At 43.6% G+C, this 14,537-nt stretch overlaps 1 long non-coding RNA gene across 1 annotated transcript; it reads right to left on the bottom strand.

Moving 5' to 3' along the window:
* Nucleotides 1-502: 502 nt before the first annotated feature.
* Nucleotides 503-11,459, bottom strand: LOC118387207 (uncharacterized). Its single transcript, XR_004826373.2, has 4 exons — nt 11,358-11,459; nt 10,927-10,981; nt 1,261-1,324; nt 503-944 (listed from the first exon to the last, which is right to left on the bottom strand). It is a non-coding gene; the product is annotated as an uncharacterized LOC118387207 (long non-coding RNA).
* Between the last annotated feature and the right edge of the window lie 3,078 nt (nt 11,460-14,537).

The following is a 14,537-nucleotide window of genomic DNA, read 5'->3' as shown; positions in this document are numbered from 1 at the left end:
TATCTGGAGTCTCCCTGCAGATCAGTACTTGTCTCATCCACCAGCTCAGTGTAACACCACTAATGATGTGTGAGTTACACTTTACATCAAAAGTGAATAGACACCACCTGACTGTCACTGTTCTATCAGGCTTTAGATCTGTCACTGTTGTGGATAGGCTGAGACTGTGAAAGACAAGGAGCTATTTCAATTTTACTGTTACGTATTTTTATATATATATATATATATATATATATATATATATATATATATATTTGTATATATATTTGTATATATTTACTCTTATGATATTTTCAGTTGCAAAATGCAAATGCATCTCAATATTGTTTTGTATTATTTTGAATGCATGAAATTACTAGCTGTGTTATTTTTAAGAATGAGGTGTGAGGACCTCTTTTTCTATCTCTCTGCTCAGTCTCAGAAAAACAGAAGTGGTCTGCGCTGAAAGAACCACTGAAAGAAGGACCAGTTGCAGACATATACATACCTATTCATTCTTCTGTTTATATAGCTACATCATTGGTTGCAGTTACATTCACATCTCTAACAATTGAAATTCCCTCCATTACCAAGGTGGGATATCAGCCTTTAGAGGAAATGGTTTGATATAAGATGGAACCTTTCATTTGTAAACACATAACAATTCTCAAATCTATCATTTTTAAGACCTTTTAGCAACATTCACAGTTATGTGCTGCTTCCATAAGCAGGAACGTGATTGGATGTCCAGTTCTTAACAGGTTTAGAACATATTGGTACATATGCAGAAACGTACATAACATGTGATGTTATACACAAACAGGTAGAACAATCTGCTTAAATATATGGACAGTGCATCATCAAACATTGTACTAAACAAATAGGAACAACACCAAATCACTGGTACTACCCAGTGGGGGCATGGTACAGCTCTCCAAGGTCTGGTGATGGGACTCCTCTCTGGGCTGGAGGGACAAGAAGACAGAACCTATAATTATCTTTATCAGAGTAGGGTAGAATATAACCGCTGCCCATACAGAGATGGAAACATGCTTTTACGTCACCTCACCTAAAATGTAACTCCACATTGTAAAAACAGTGAACATTACAGACAATGATAGGCATAAGAACATGATTCAAACATAACGTATCTGCACTTTGTCTATATTGGACTTCTGTCTGTTTCTGTACATGAACTCAAAATCCAATAAAAAGCAGCTTCAAGAAAGGGAGGTCAGGGAGGAACGAGTTCTGGGATGGAGCCTGTTTTTGACCACTGACCTGCTTCTGTCATGGTGAGTGGCAGGTCCTGGATACGATGGCAGGGAGGCGTTCACGGTGGATCCTGGCAGTGCAGAAGGAGGGCGTGAGGTAGGGACAGGCCCTGGCTACTGGGGGAACAGCTACACTCAGTCTGAGTATTGTTCTACAGTGCTAGATTAGCATCTATGAGTACGACGCAGGGGTTTGTGTGTGTGTGTGTGCGTGTGTGTGTGTGTGTGTGTGACTGCCATGCCTAAGGTGATCCATAGCGCTGGTTCTCTCTCTCTCTCTCTCTCTCTCTCTCTCTCTCTCTCTCTCTCTCTCTCTCTCTCTCTCTCCTCTTTCTCTTCTCGCCTCTCCCCTCCCACTCCTTTCTCTTGTCTTTCCCCTCTCCTCTCCTCACTCTCCTCTTTCCCCTCTCCCCTCTCTCTCCCCTCTATTCCCTCTCTCTCTCTGCTCTATCCCCTCTCGCTCCTCTCTCTACTCTCTCCCCTCTTTCCCCTCTGTCTCCTCTCTCTTTCTCACCCCACTCTCATCTCACTCCCCTCTCGCTCCTCTCTACCCCCTCTCTCCCCTCTCTCTACCCTGTCTATCCTCTATCTATCCTCTCTCCCCTCTCTCTCCTGTGTTTCCTCTGTCTCCTGTATTTCTCCTCATGGCCTATACCTCCTTCAGTTTACAAACATGCTCAGAGTCGAACCACAACACACCACAACACAATGGAACACAACACAGTCACTAAGAATAATCTACCCTGTCCTGCTATATACACTCCAGAAATGTAGCGTTTTATGTATCACCATGTCAAATAAAGTTGTGTGTATTAACTTCACTAGGGTAGGGGGCAGCATTCGGAATTTTGGATGAAAAGCGTGCCCAAATTAAACTGCCTGCTACTCAGGCCTAGAAGATAGGACTTGCATATAATTAGTAGATTTGCATAGAAAACACTCTAAAGTTAAAATAATGTCTGTGAGTATAACAGAACTGATAGGGCAGGCGAAAACCCAAGGAAAATCCAACCAGGAAGTACTATTATTTTGAAAGGCTGTTTTTCCATTGAAAGCCTATCCACCATACAAAGACTTAGGACCCAGTTCATGAGCTCTGTGGCTTCCTCAACATGTGACCAGTCTTTAGGCATTGATTCAGGCTTTTACTCTGAAAAATGAGGGAGATACAGCACTTTCAATCAGTGGCCAGTGGAAATTTCCATTCATCATCCATGCTCCTGATCGTGAATGCACCTTTCTTGTTTCTCCTTTCCTATTGACGAAGCTTTTGTCCGGTTGAAATATTATTCATTATTTATGACAAAAACAACCGCAAAAATTATTTTAAACATTGTTTGGCATGTTTCTACTAACTTTTAATGTACTTTTTAAAAACTTTTATTCTGGAATTAGTGCACGCGCCTATTCGGATTACTGGACAAAACGAGCAAACAAAATTTATGTTTTTGGTCATAAAGAGGGACATTATCGAACAAAATGAACATTTATTGTCTAACATGGAGACCTGGGAGTGCCACCAGGTGAATATCATCAAAGGTAAGTGGTTAATTTTAATGCTATTTCTGACTTTTGTGACACTCTCCTTGGTTGGAAAATGGCTGTATGGGTTTCTGTGGCTAGGAGCTGACCTAACATAATTGCAAATTGTGCTTTCGCCGTAAAGCCTATTTGAAATCGGACACTGTGGCTGGATTTACAAGAAGTTTATATTTAAAATGGAATTTTAATTATGGGATTTCTGTTGTTTCCAATTTGGCGCTGTGCAATTTCATTGGCTGTTGTCGAGGTGAGACACTAGCGTCCCACTTGTACCAGACAGGTTAATGACTGTATTAAAAGGTGCATATCTCTGCTGGTCTGTGAGTTGAATTACCTTTCTAGAGGCTGTTTTACGGTCTTAAAGACATAGTACTTTCCATCCTTTAGACATTTGGTCCTTAAGACAACTGCAAATGTCCCCTCCCCAATTGTCTTGATGATTCTGTATTCTATAAGGGAATGCAGAAGACAAGAAAAAAATGCATGAGAATGAAGGATGCGAATTTTGTGGACCAATAAATAACTATTCGAAAAATATTTTTTTTTAAACTCCATGTGTAATTACGGTTTGATATTTCAGTAATAATACGATGGAATATACAGTAAACCACTAAGTCTTACTATCGATCCATCCATCAGACTGCTCATGAACTCTGAATGACATTTCATTATCATATATATATATATATAGTTAATCACATCTGAAGCAGTGGAAATAATCCGTACCAGTCAAAAGTTTGGACACACCTACTCAGTCAAGGGTTTTTCTTTATTTTTACTATTTTCTACATTGTAGAATAATAGTGAAGACATTCAAATTATGAAATAACACATGGAATCATGTAGTAACCAAAAAGGTTACATTTAATACATTTGCAATAATGTCTAAAAACCTGTTTTCACATTGTCATTATGGGGTATTGTGTCTAAGTTGCTTAGGATTTATTTTTTTAATCCATTTTAGAAATTTAGGCTGTAATGTAAAAACAAATGTGGAAAAGGTCTAGGGGTCTGAATACTTTCTGAAAGCACTGTATGACATTTGAGGTTTCGTTATGACATCGTTGCCATGGAAACACATGGCTATGATCCTGTGTTTAATCATGAACACAACTGTATTTTACCTTATGAGATTATTTTGCTCTCAACGGGTCCTGTTGCACAATGTTATTCACTCATTTCCTCCTTAGGAGTCAATATCATTCTCCATCCTCAGAAGAATATAATCTGTATTTTCTCTTTGCAAATCTGGTTAATTTATCCGATTGTTCATGGTCTGTTAAACATGTTGTACCCAAAACCCATGCCATTTTTATAAAAATATTATGTTTAGATTTTTTCCAAGGCTGCACTGCAGCCTCTATTCACAGGCGCTATCCCACTACTGGAGGTACCAGAGCTTTGGCCTGCTTAGTTTCCGACCTGGGCCAGCGCACCTCTCCTTAGTCGACCTGTTGGTCCCGGGCTCCCCCAGTAGAATCATATCGATACCAAACTAAGTGAGTACACCTGTTTACCGTAACGCACAAGAGCCCAGAGCTCCTCAGCTCACTTGATCCACCAACCTCAACCTCGCAGGGACTTGGTTACTGTCACACGCCACCGTACCTGGAGAGAAACTCAGCTGCAGCTAAAACTGATAAAGGGAGTGTGTGACGTCATTTGGAAAGAAGCTATCAGCTACAGTCCTTTTATTTTCATTGTGGGAAGAACAGTGTTGTAAGAAATTAAATTAGGTCAGTGCACTCATGCTTCACCATACATTGTGGAAGTGTACAGAAGAAACACATCTGTAATGGGCAATGAGTTAACATAGTATTTGTATTTGTTTATGGAAAAATTGTTACAGAAATATATTAAAATGGTTAGAAAAAGCATTGTGCTTCTTATACGTCTCATTGGTTTAAACAAAACCAATGAACTTCATTCACAGAAGACAGAAAAAGAAAAGACGTGTCATAGACATCAACCTTTGTTGAATTGATATCTTCATCACTACTTCATGCAAATGTAATGAGTCCTGTGTGTAGCTGGTGAGAGAGTCAGTCGCAGGACAGCAGATACGAGTAAGAAAACGTACTTGACTCAAAAGACAAATATACAAAGTAACATCTTGAGCACACACAGATGGACCGAAAGATACAATAAACAATCACTCACAAAAACCATGTGGGTAACAGAGGGTTAAATAATGAACAAGTGATTGTGGGATTCACAACAGGTGTGTGAAACAAGGACAAAACAAATGGAAAATGAAAAGTAGATTGTCAGTAGCTAGAAATCCGGTGACGTCGACCACCGAAGGCCGCCTGGACAAGGAGAGGGACTGAAAGTACCCCCCCGACGCGCGGCTCCAGCAGCGTGCCGACACCGACCTCGGGGATGACCCGGAGGGCGAGGCGCAGGTTGATCCGGATGGAGACGGTGGACATCCCGCAGCAACGAAGGGTCCAGAACGTCCTCCACCGGCTTCTCTCCTTTGGACCGTACCCCTCCCACTCCACGAGGTACTGAAGGCCCCTCGCCCAACGCCTCGAGTACAGGATAGCTCGAACAGCATACACCGGGGCCCCCTCAATGTCCAGAGGGGGTGGAGGAACCTCCCGCACATCAGCTTCCTGGAGTGGAGCAGCCACCACCGGCCCGAGGAGAGACACATGGAACGAGGGGTTAATACGATAATCTGGGGGAGGCTGTAATCTGTAACATACCTCATTCAGTGTCCTCGGGACTTTAAATGCCCCACTAACCGCGGACCCAGCTTCCGGCAGGCGGAGGGGCAGGTTTCGGGTAGAGAGCCAGACCCGGTCCCCCGGTGCGAACAACGGGCCTCGCTGCGGTGGCGGTCAGCGCCCTCTTTTTGCCGCCTCACGGCCCGTTGTAGGTGCACATGGACGGCGTCCCAGGTCTCCTCAGAGCATTTGAACCACTCGTCTACCGCAGGAGCTTTGATCTGAATCTGATGCCACAGTGCCAGAACCGGCTGATACCCCAGTACGCACTAGAAAGGACAGGGGTTAGTGCAGGAGTGGCGGAGTGAGTTTTGGGCCATCTCTGCCCAGGGGATGAACGCCGCCCACTCTCCTGGCCGGTCCTGGCAATATGACCTCAAAAACCTACCCACATCCTGGATGACACTCTCCACCTGCCCGTTACTCTCGGGGTGAAAACCTGAGTTGAGGCAGACCGAGACCCCCAGCCATTCCACGAATGCTCTCCAGACCCTGGACGTGAACTGGGTACCTCAATCAGAGACTATGTCCTCAGGCACCCTGTAGTGCCGGAGGACATGAGTGAACAGGTCCTCCGCAGTCTGTAGGGCCGTAGGGAGACCGGGCAAAGGGAGGAGATGGCAGGACTTAGAAAACCGATCCACAACGACCAGGATCGTGGTGTTTCCCTGTGAGGGAGGAAGATCTGTCAGGTAGTCCAACGACAGGTGTGACCACGGCCGTTGTGGAACAGGTAGGGGTTGTAATTTCCCTCTGGGCAGGTTCCTGGGAGCCTTGCACTGGGCACACACCGAGTAGGAGGAAAAAATAAACCCTCACGTCCTTGGCCAAGGTGGGCCACAAAGGCAACGTACCGTCCTCCCGATGCCACGATGACCAGAGTAGGGTGACGTATGGGCCCAATAGATCAAATGGTCGCGGACAGTAGATGGAATGTACAGGCACCCAGCTGGACACTGGGGGGGAGTGGGCTCTGTGCGCAACGCCCGCTCGGTGTCCGCATCCAGCTCCCACACCACCAGTGCCACCAGGCAAGAGGCCGGAAGTATGGGATTGTGATCCATGGACCGCTCCTCTGTGTCAAACAGGGTGAGTGTGAAAGGTTGAAAACAAAACGGGTAAAGAACATAGCCCACCTTGCCTGGCGAGGGTTCGGTCTCCTCGCCGCCCGGATGTACTCCAGATTGCGGTTGTCAGTCCAGATGAGAAAAGGGTGTTCAGCCCCCCAAGCCAATGTCTCCACGCCTTCAGAGCCTTGACAACAGCCAACAGCTCTTGGTCCCCCACATCCTAGTTCGCCCCGCCGTGCTGAGCTTCTTCGAAAAGATGGCACAGGGGCGAAGCTTTGGTGGCGTACCCGAGCGCTGAGAGAGCATGGCTCCTATCCCAGCCTCGGACGCGTCCACCTCAACTATGAACGCCAAAGAGGGATCCGGATGAGCCGAGGTAAACAGAGCCTTCAGGTGACCTAAAGCCCTGTCCGCCTCATCCGACCACTGCAGCCGCACCGGTCCTCTCTTCAGCAGTGAGGTAATGGGAGCTGCTACCTGACTAAACGCCCGGATAAACCGCCGGTAGTAGTTGGCAAACCCCAGAATCTACTGCACTTCCTTTACCTTGGTGGGAGTCGGCCAATTACGCACTGCTGAAATGCAGTCACGCTCCATCTCCACCCCTGACGTGGAAGTGCGGTGCCCTAGGAAGGAGACGGACTGTTGGAAGAACAGACATTTCTCAGCCTTGACGTACATGTCATCCTCCAACAGTCGACCAAGCACCTTGCACAACAGGGACACATGCTCGGAGCATGTAGCGGAGTATATCAGAATGTCGTCAATATACACTACTACACGCTGCCCCGTGCAGGTCCCGGAAAAACTCGTCAACAAATGCCTCGAAGACTGATGGAGCATTCATCAACCCGTACGGCATGACGAGGTACTGCCCTGAGGTGGTACTAAATGCCGTCTTCCACTCGTCCCCCTCAAGGATATGCACCAGGTTGTAAACGCTCCAAAGATCCAACTTTGTGAAGAAGCGCTCCCCGTGCATTGACTCGATCACACTGGCAATGAGAGGCAGTGGGTAGGTATACCTCACAGTGATCTGATGTATCCCTCGATAGTCAATACATGGGCGCAGACTCCCATCCCTCTTCTTCACAAAAAAGGAGGCAGGAGAAGTGGAGGGCCGAATGTATCCCTGCCCCAGGGATTCAGAGACATATGTTTCCATAGCCACCGTCTCCTCCTGTGACAGAGGATACACGTGACTCCTGGGAAGTGCTGGATCGGCAGTAGCTAGAATGCCGGTGACGTTGACCGCCGAACGCCGCCCGAACAAGGATAGGGACCGACTTTGGAGGATTTCGTGACAGCAAGAAAATGAAGGAGTTTAAAAATATACTAAACAATGAGAATACAACTATTAATTAATAGCCTACCTGGTTAAATAAAAGGTGAAATAAAAAATAAAATTAACCTCTCTAGCGTCCCACCTCGACAACAGTCAGTGAAATTGCAGGGCACCTAATTCAAAACAACAGAAATCTCATAATTAACATTTCTCAACCATACAAGTATTATACATCATTTTAAAGAAACTTCTTGTAAATCCAGCCACAGTGTCCGATTTCAAATAGGCTTTACGGCGAAAGCACACCAAACGATTATGTTAGGTCAGCACCTTGTCACAGAAAACCATACAGCCATTTTCCAGCCAAGGAGAGGGCTCACAAAAGTCAGAAATAGCGATTAAATTAATCACTAACCTTTGATGATCTTCATCAGATTGCAATCACAGGCCTTTATGTTACACAATAAATGTGTCTTTTGTTCGATAAAGTTAATCTTTATGTCAAAATACCTCCGTTTTGTTGGTGCGTTTAGTTCAGAAATCCAAAGGCACAATGCGCTCTCTCAACACCAAGACGAAAAGTCAAAAAAGTACAATAAAAGATAGTACAAACATATCAAACAATGTTTAAAATCATTCCTCAGGTTGTTTTTGTCATAAATAATCAATATTTCAACCGGACAAATAAAATAAAATTAAATCAAATATATTTGTCACATACACATGGCTAGCAGATGTTAATGCGAGTGTAGCGAAATGCTTGTGCTTTGAGTTCCGACAATGCATTAATAACCAACGAGTAATCTAACCTAACAATTCCAAAACCACTACCTTATACACACAAGTGTAAAGGGATAAAGAATATATACATAAATATATGAATGAGTGATGGTACAGAACGGCATAGGCAAGATGCAGTAGATGGTATCGAGTACAGTATATACATATGAGATGAGTAGTGTAGGGTATGTAAACAAAGTGGCAGAGTTTAAAGTGGCTAGTGATACACGTATTACATAAAGATGCAGTAGATGATAGAGTACAGTATATACATATACATATGAGATGGATAATGTAGGGTATGTAAACATTATATTAAGTAGCATTTTTTAAAATGGCTAGTGATATATTTTACATCAATTTCCATCAATTCCCATTATTAAGTGGCTGGATATGAGTCAGTGTGTTGGCAGCAGCCACTCAATGTTAGTGGTGGCTGTTTAACAGTCTGATGGCCTTGAGATAGAAGCTGTTTTTCAGTCTCTCGGTCCTAGCTTTGATGCACCTGTACTGACCTCGCCTTCTGAATGATAGCGGGTTGAACAAGGCAGTGGCTCGGGTGGTTGTTGTCCTTGATGATCTTTATGGCCTTCCTGTGACATCGGGTGGTGTAGGTGTCCTAGAGGGCAGGTAGTTTGCCTCCGGTGATGCGTTGTGCAGACCTCACTACCCTCTGGAGAGCCTTACGGTTGTGGGCAGAACAGTTGCCGTACCAGGCGGTGATAAAAGTTTGTGTTTTTGGTGACAAGCCGAATTTCTTCAGCCTCCTGAGGTTGAAAAGGCGCTGCTGCGCCTTCTTCACGATGCTGTCTGTGTGGGTGGACCAATTCAGTTTGTCTGTGATGTGTACGCCGAGAAACTTAAAACTTACTCTCCACTACTGTCCACTACTGTCCCATCGATATGGATAGGGGGGTGCTCCCTCTGCTGTTTCCTGAAGTCCACAATCATCTCCTTCGTTTTGTTGACGTTGACTGTGAGGTTATTTTCCTGACACCACACTCCGAGGGCCCTCACCTCCTCCCTGTAGGCAGTCTCGTCGTTGTTGGTAATCAAGCCTACCACTGTAGTGTCGTCTGCAAACTTGACAAAAGCTTCGCCAAAAGAAAAGGTAAACAAGAAATGGCGCTCCCGATCACATGCTTGGTTCATGTCTGGAAATGTCCACTGTCCACTCATTGAAAGAGGTGTATCTCCCTAATTTTTCAGAGCAAAAGCCTGAAACAATGCCTAAAGACTGGTCACGTGTAGAGGAAGCCATAGAGATTGTGAACTGGGTCCTAAGTCTTTGTATGGTGGATATGCTTTCAATGGAAAAACAGCCTTTCAAAATAATAGTACTTCCTGGTTGAATATTCCTTGGGTTTTTGCCTGTCATATCAGTTCTGTTATACCCACAGACATTATTTTAACAGTTTTGGAAACCTTTGAGTGTTTTCCATCAAAATCTACTAATTATATGCAAGTCCTAGCTTATGGCCCTGCGTAGCAGGCGGTTTAATTTGGGCACGCTTTTCATCCGGATGTGAAAATACCGCCCCCTGCCCAAGACAGGTTAAATTATTGTTTATAACCTGACTCCATTTCAGTTCACTCATCTGAAGATCAGAATATGTGAATGTAAAGATTGTGTCATAAAACTGCCACTAGACTAGGGTTCCCCAACTGGTGGCCCATGGGCTGAATTTGGCTGATTTTATTTGGCCCCCACGTTTTCTGAGAAACAAAAACATTTTCCTTTTGAATTGTTTGGGACATAAAATACTTTAAAAACACCAGACAATTAGCTCCAAGTGGTTTTAATTTTGGAAATCTGTTCCAAAGTCTTCCCACACATATTAAGGAGATAAGTATAATCGTACATAAATGTAATCAAGGTTTGAAATTATTATGTTTTAGTCAAATATTTTCTGCTTCTTGCAGTCAATTTGCAGTCTACAGATGATATTTAATTATATCCCCTGACCATCCCCTCAAGAAAGAATTGTGAGACGTGGCTGAATCTAGTTGATGATCCCAGCACTAGAGGGCGGTGAAGACCAATATACATCATATAACATTTTAATTTTGTTCTGGTAATCTAGTCCAACAGCCTGCTACAAATTTATCCTGAGGAAGAAGTTAGTGTTCTGGACCTGAGGAAAAACGTCTCCTCAGGAAAACAAACCCCTAGAATTTACATTTGTGAAAGACAACTTTGGTTATTTAAAGTAGACCATCCAAATCATGTGAATAAGGTTTTATAATATATTATAACATCTTACCAAGTGTACATGGAGGAGTGATATTTGGCATTGAAGAAGAAGCAGGGTTTCAGGCCTGTTGGTCACATTAGAAAATGGTTCAACACAGAGAGCTAAAAATGGGCTGTTATTGGCAGAGAGGTTTGGAACTCTCTTTCTTATTAGTCTATTAACTCATTTACTGCCTTGTTATGTCAACCTTATCGTGTGGAAATATATAAAGCACCAGAATGAACGTGTTTGACTGCAGTGGGACTTTAACCATGTTTTGAGGCTATATAGCCTGTTTGTTTACAAACAGCAGAGTAATACATCTTATATTTGGGGTTCTGATGGGGACAAAAACAGGTTGTAACTAGAAAGAGTACAGCAACGCACAGAAGTGACTTTTCTTAGGAGATCATTTAAGATAACCCTAACCCCTTTCCCAAACATATCCTAATTCTCCTTACCTGATATGTACATTCTCCTAACCTGCTACGAGAAATGTATTTCCATCCATAGCTGTATACCATCTGGTAATACCATCTAGTAAAACGCCCAAAACAGTGTCTCTATGACAATCCCCATAGAAACAATACAGGCCACTGTTTCCACGGTATCTTTGTGTTGTTGCAAAATGCAAATACGTCAAGATTTTGTTTTCTTCTACTTCTTTTGAAGTTGTGAAATGACCAGCTATGTTATTTTAGGGTGTGGTAAGATGTTGTGGTCAAAAGACAACCAATGAACATATTTCTCTCTCTCTCTCTGCTCAGTCTCAGAAAAACAGAAGTGGTCTGAGCTGAAAGAACCACTAAAAGAAGGACCAGTTGCAGACATAGACATTAATATGAATTCCTCTGTGTACAACTACATCATTGGATGTAGTTACATTCACATCTCTAACATTTAAAATTCCCTCCATTACCAAGGTGGGATATCAGCCTTTAGAGGAAACGTTGTGTATATTTAGTTTGTAAACACATAACCTTTCTCAAATCTTTCCCTTTTTAGACCTTTTAGCTACAAACACAGTTGTGCTGCTTCTATAAGCTGTGTAGGAATTTTTACTTTATTTAACCTTTATTTAACTAGACAAGTCAGTTAGGAACAAATTCTTATTTACAATGATGGCCTACCAAAAGGCAAAAGACCTCCTGCGGGGACGTGGGCTGCGATTAACAAATAAATAAATATATATTGCTGGGTTCTTATTTTTCAGAGTAAATAACTCACGGACATTAGAGAAGCTTTAACCAAGTTTAATCATCCCCAAAGGTTATGTACAGCTGTAATCAGACAACTAAACATTTAAGACATCACAGTTTAAATGCATCCTACTTAAGACACTCTTTCTCCTTACAGTTTATGGCTCCACAGGAAAGAAGGTAACAAGATATTATATATGAATGACAATTTAAAGTTTGATAACATGACAATTCCCACTCTCTCTTAGCCTGACTATGTCTTCAGGATACTTTTCTGCTGAGCTTGGCAAAAATGGAAGTGCTAAAAAGCTTCCTCATTCTTCCACCCAGTATTTCCCGTAAGACTACAGGATCCAAGAGGTGTTCCCAAGCCATGTCATTCTCACTTTGCTCCTCATCATTTACCTCCATAGCGACCCCATATATACTTGCGGTAGCCTTAATCAGTTTTACCTCATCTTGAGATAGCTCAACACTGTGTATTCATTTTAACATCAATGCCCTCAGCACATGATATCCCTACAACATCACCAAAGTAACCCCTGCTATTACTAACACTACTCCTGACGCATATCTCACAATACCCCTCATTTGCGCTGTATTCCAGATCCATACAGTCACTATAGCCTCCTGCGCTACTTCTACTGCTCCTTCAGTTACTGTCCCTACAGCTCCTTCTGTCACTGTCACTACAGCTCCTTCTGTCACTGTCCCTACAGCTCCTTCAGTTACTATCTCTACAGCTCCTTCGGTCACTGTCCCTACAGCTCATTCGGTCACTGTCCCTACAGCTCCTTCGGTCACTGTCCCTACAGCTCCTTCGGTCACTGTCCCTACAGCTCCTTCGGTCACTGTCCCTACAGCTCCTTCGGTCACTGTCCCTACAGCTCCTTCAGTTACTGTCCCTACAGCTCCTTCAGTTACTGTCCCTACAGCTCCTTCGGTCACTGTCCCTACAGCTCCTTCAGTTACTGTCCCTACAGCTCCTTCAGTTACTGTCCCTACAGCTCCTTCGGTCACTATCCCTACAGCTCCTTCGGTCACTGTCCCTACAGCTCCTTCAGTTACTGTCCCTACAGCTCCTTCAGTTACTGTCCCTACAGCTCCTTCAGTTACTGTCCCTACAGCTCCTTCTGTTACTGTCCCTACAGCTCCTTCTGTTACTGTCCCTACAGCTCCTTCAGTTACTGTCCCTACAGCTCCTTCTGTTACTGTCCCTACATCTCCTTCAGTTACTGTCCCTACAGCTCCTTCTGTCACTGTCCTTACAGCTCCTTCAGTTACTGTCCCTACAGCGACTGCTGTGAGAATAACTATTGCTCGGAATTTGTCTCCTGCTCTCCTATTGTCTTCGTGGTTTACTGATAGTTCTAGGACTGAACCTTACAGGTACCCCCTACCTGTTTCCCAGTTCATCCCTTGGTCTCTAGCCACCAACATCTCCAATGACCTCCTGTGTTCTGCTACAGTGGGTACCTGCGGATAATAGATCCCTGTGCTCAACTTAGGTACACATCTCTCATCCCAAGGCCGGTCTACCCCCCACCCGTTTGGAAACAATCTTGTTACAGTGTAGACTTTGGGTCCCAATGGTTGATAAGCAGCCACCTTCTGACACTTTCCGTTTACTGTGGTTCGGTCCTAATCTACTGGGAGGTATGTCAAGTATTTACTAGCTGTCAGAAATGTGGGAGAGATTAGTGGCGTCGGAAGAGTTTCCAACTGTACAAAACTCTGAGTCACATGTTTCTTAATCACACTCTGCAGGAGATGTGATGCTATTATCACAGCAAACTTCCCTTCTGGCGATGTGGCCTCCTGTATACAGGGATCTGTAGCTAGTCCTTCTGGCGATGTGGCCTCCTGTATACAGGGATCAGTTGCAATTCTTTCAAGTGTTATGCCTTCTGTGACAAACTCATTTCTGAAAGTTGACAACACTTTCTCTGCTAATTTCAGCATTATCTGGGTATGTGTAACGTTCACTTCCTCTTCATAATAGTCCCTATATTGTACACAACTAGCCGTTGACATGGAAATTTCCTGTATTATCAAATCATGAGAGAGCAAACCACACACAAGTCAGAGTTATCATAAAGTCCATCTTTAATTATATGAGCTTCACCACAACCCTGTGACTCTCAGATCAATTCAGTGTCTATAAATTAATTATCTGAGAGTGTCAACATAATGGCAACAGATCCTTTATAGCAAAGACACACCCATCTAAACTCACATGACAAATAACAGATCTTAGGAACATTACACAAAGAACCTTTTACCAGAAAAAATGAGTATCCTACAGCCAGACAGCATAAGCTATAAATTATCCTTCAGTTTGCCCTCTTAGACAAAGTTCCTATCTCATTCTTGGTACCATTTAGGACCAAAACATTACCTTATCCAATGGCATATATCAATTGTCAATTTCTAGATACTCCC

This window comes from Oncorhynchus keta, chromosome 8 (assembly GCF_023373465.1).
Source record: "Oncorhynchus keta strain PuntledgeMale-10-30-2019 chromosome 8, Oket_V2, whole genome shotgun sequence".
NCBI classification, from domain to species: Eukaryota; Metazoa; Chordata; class Actinopteri; order Salmoniformes; family Salmonidae; genus Oncorhynchus; species Oncorhynchus keta.
Note: the sequence above shows the minus strand (reverse complement) of the source record. Positions and strands in the feature narration are given on the sequence as shown.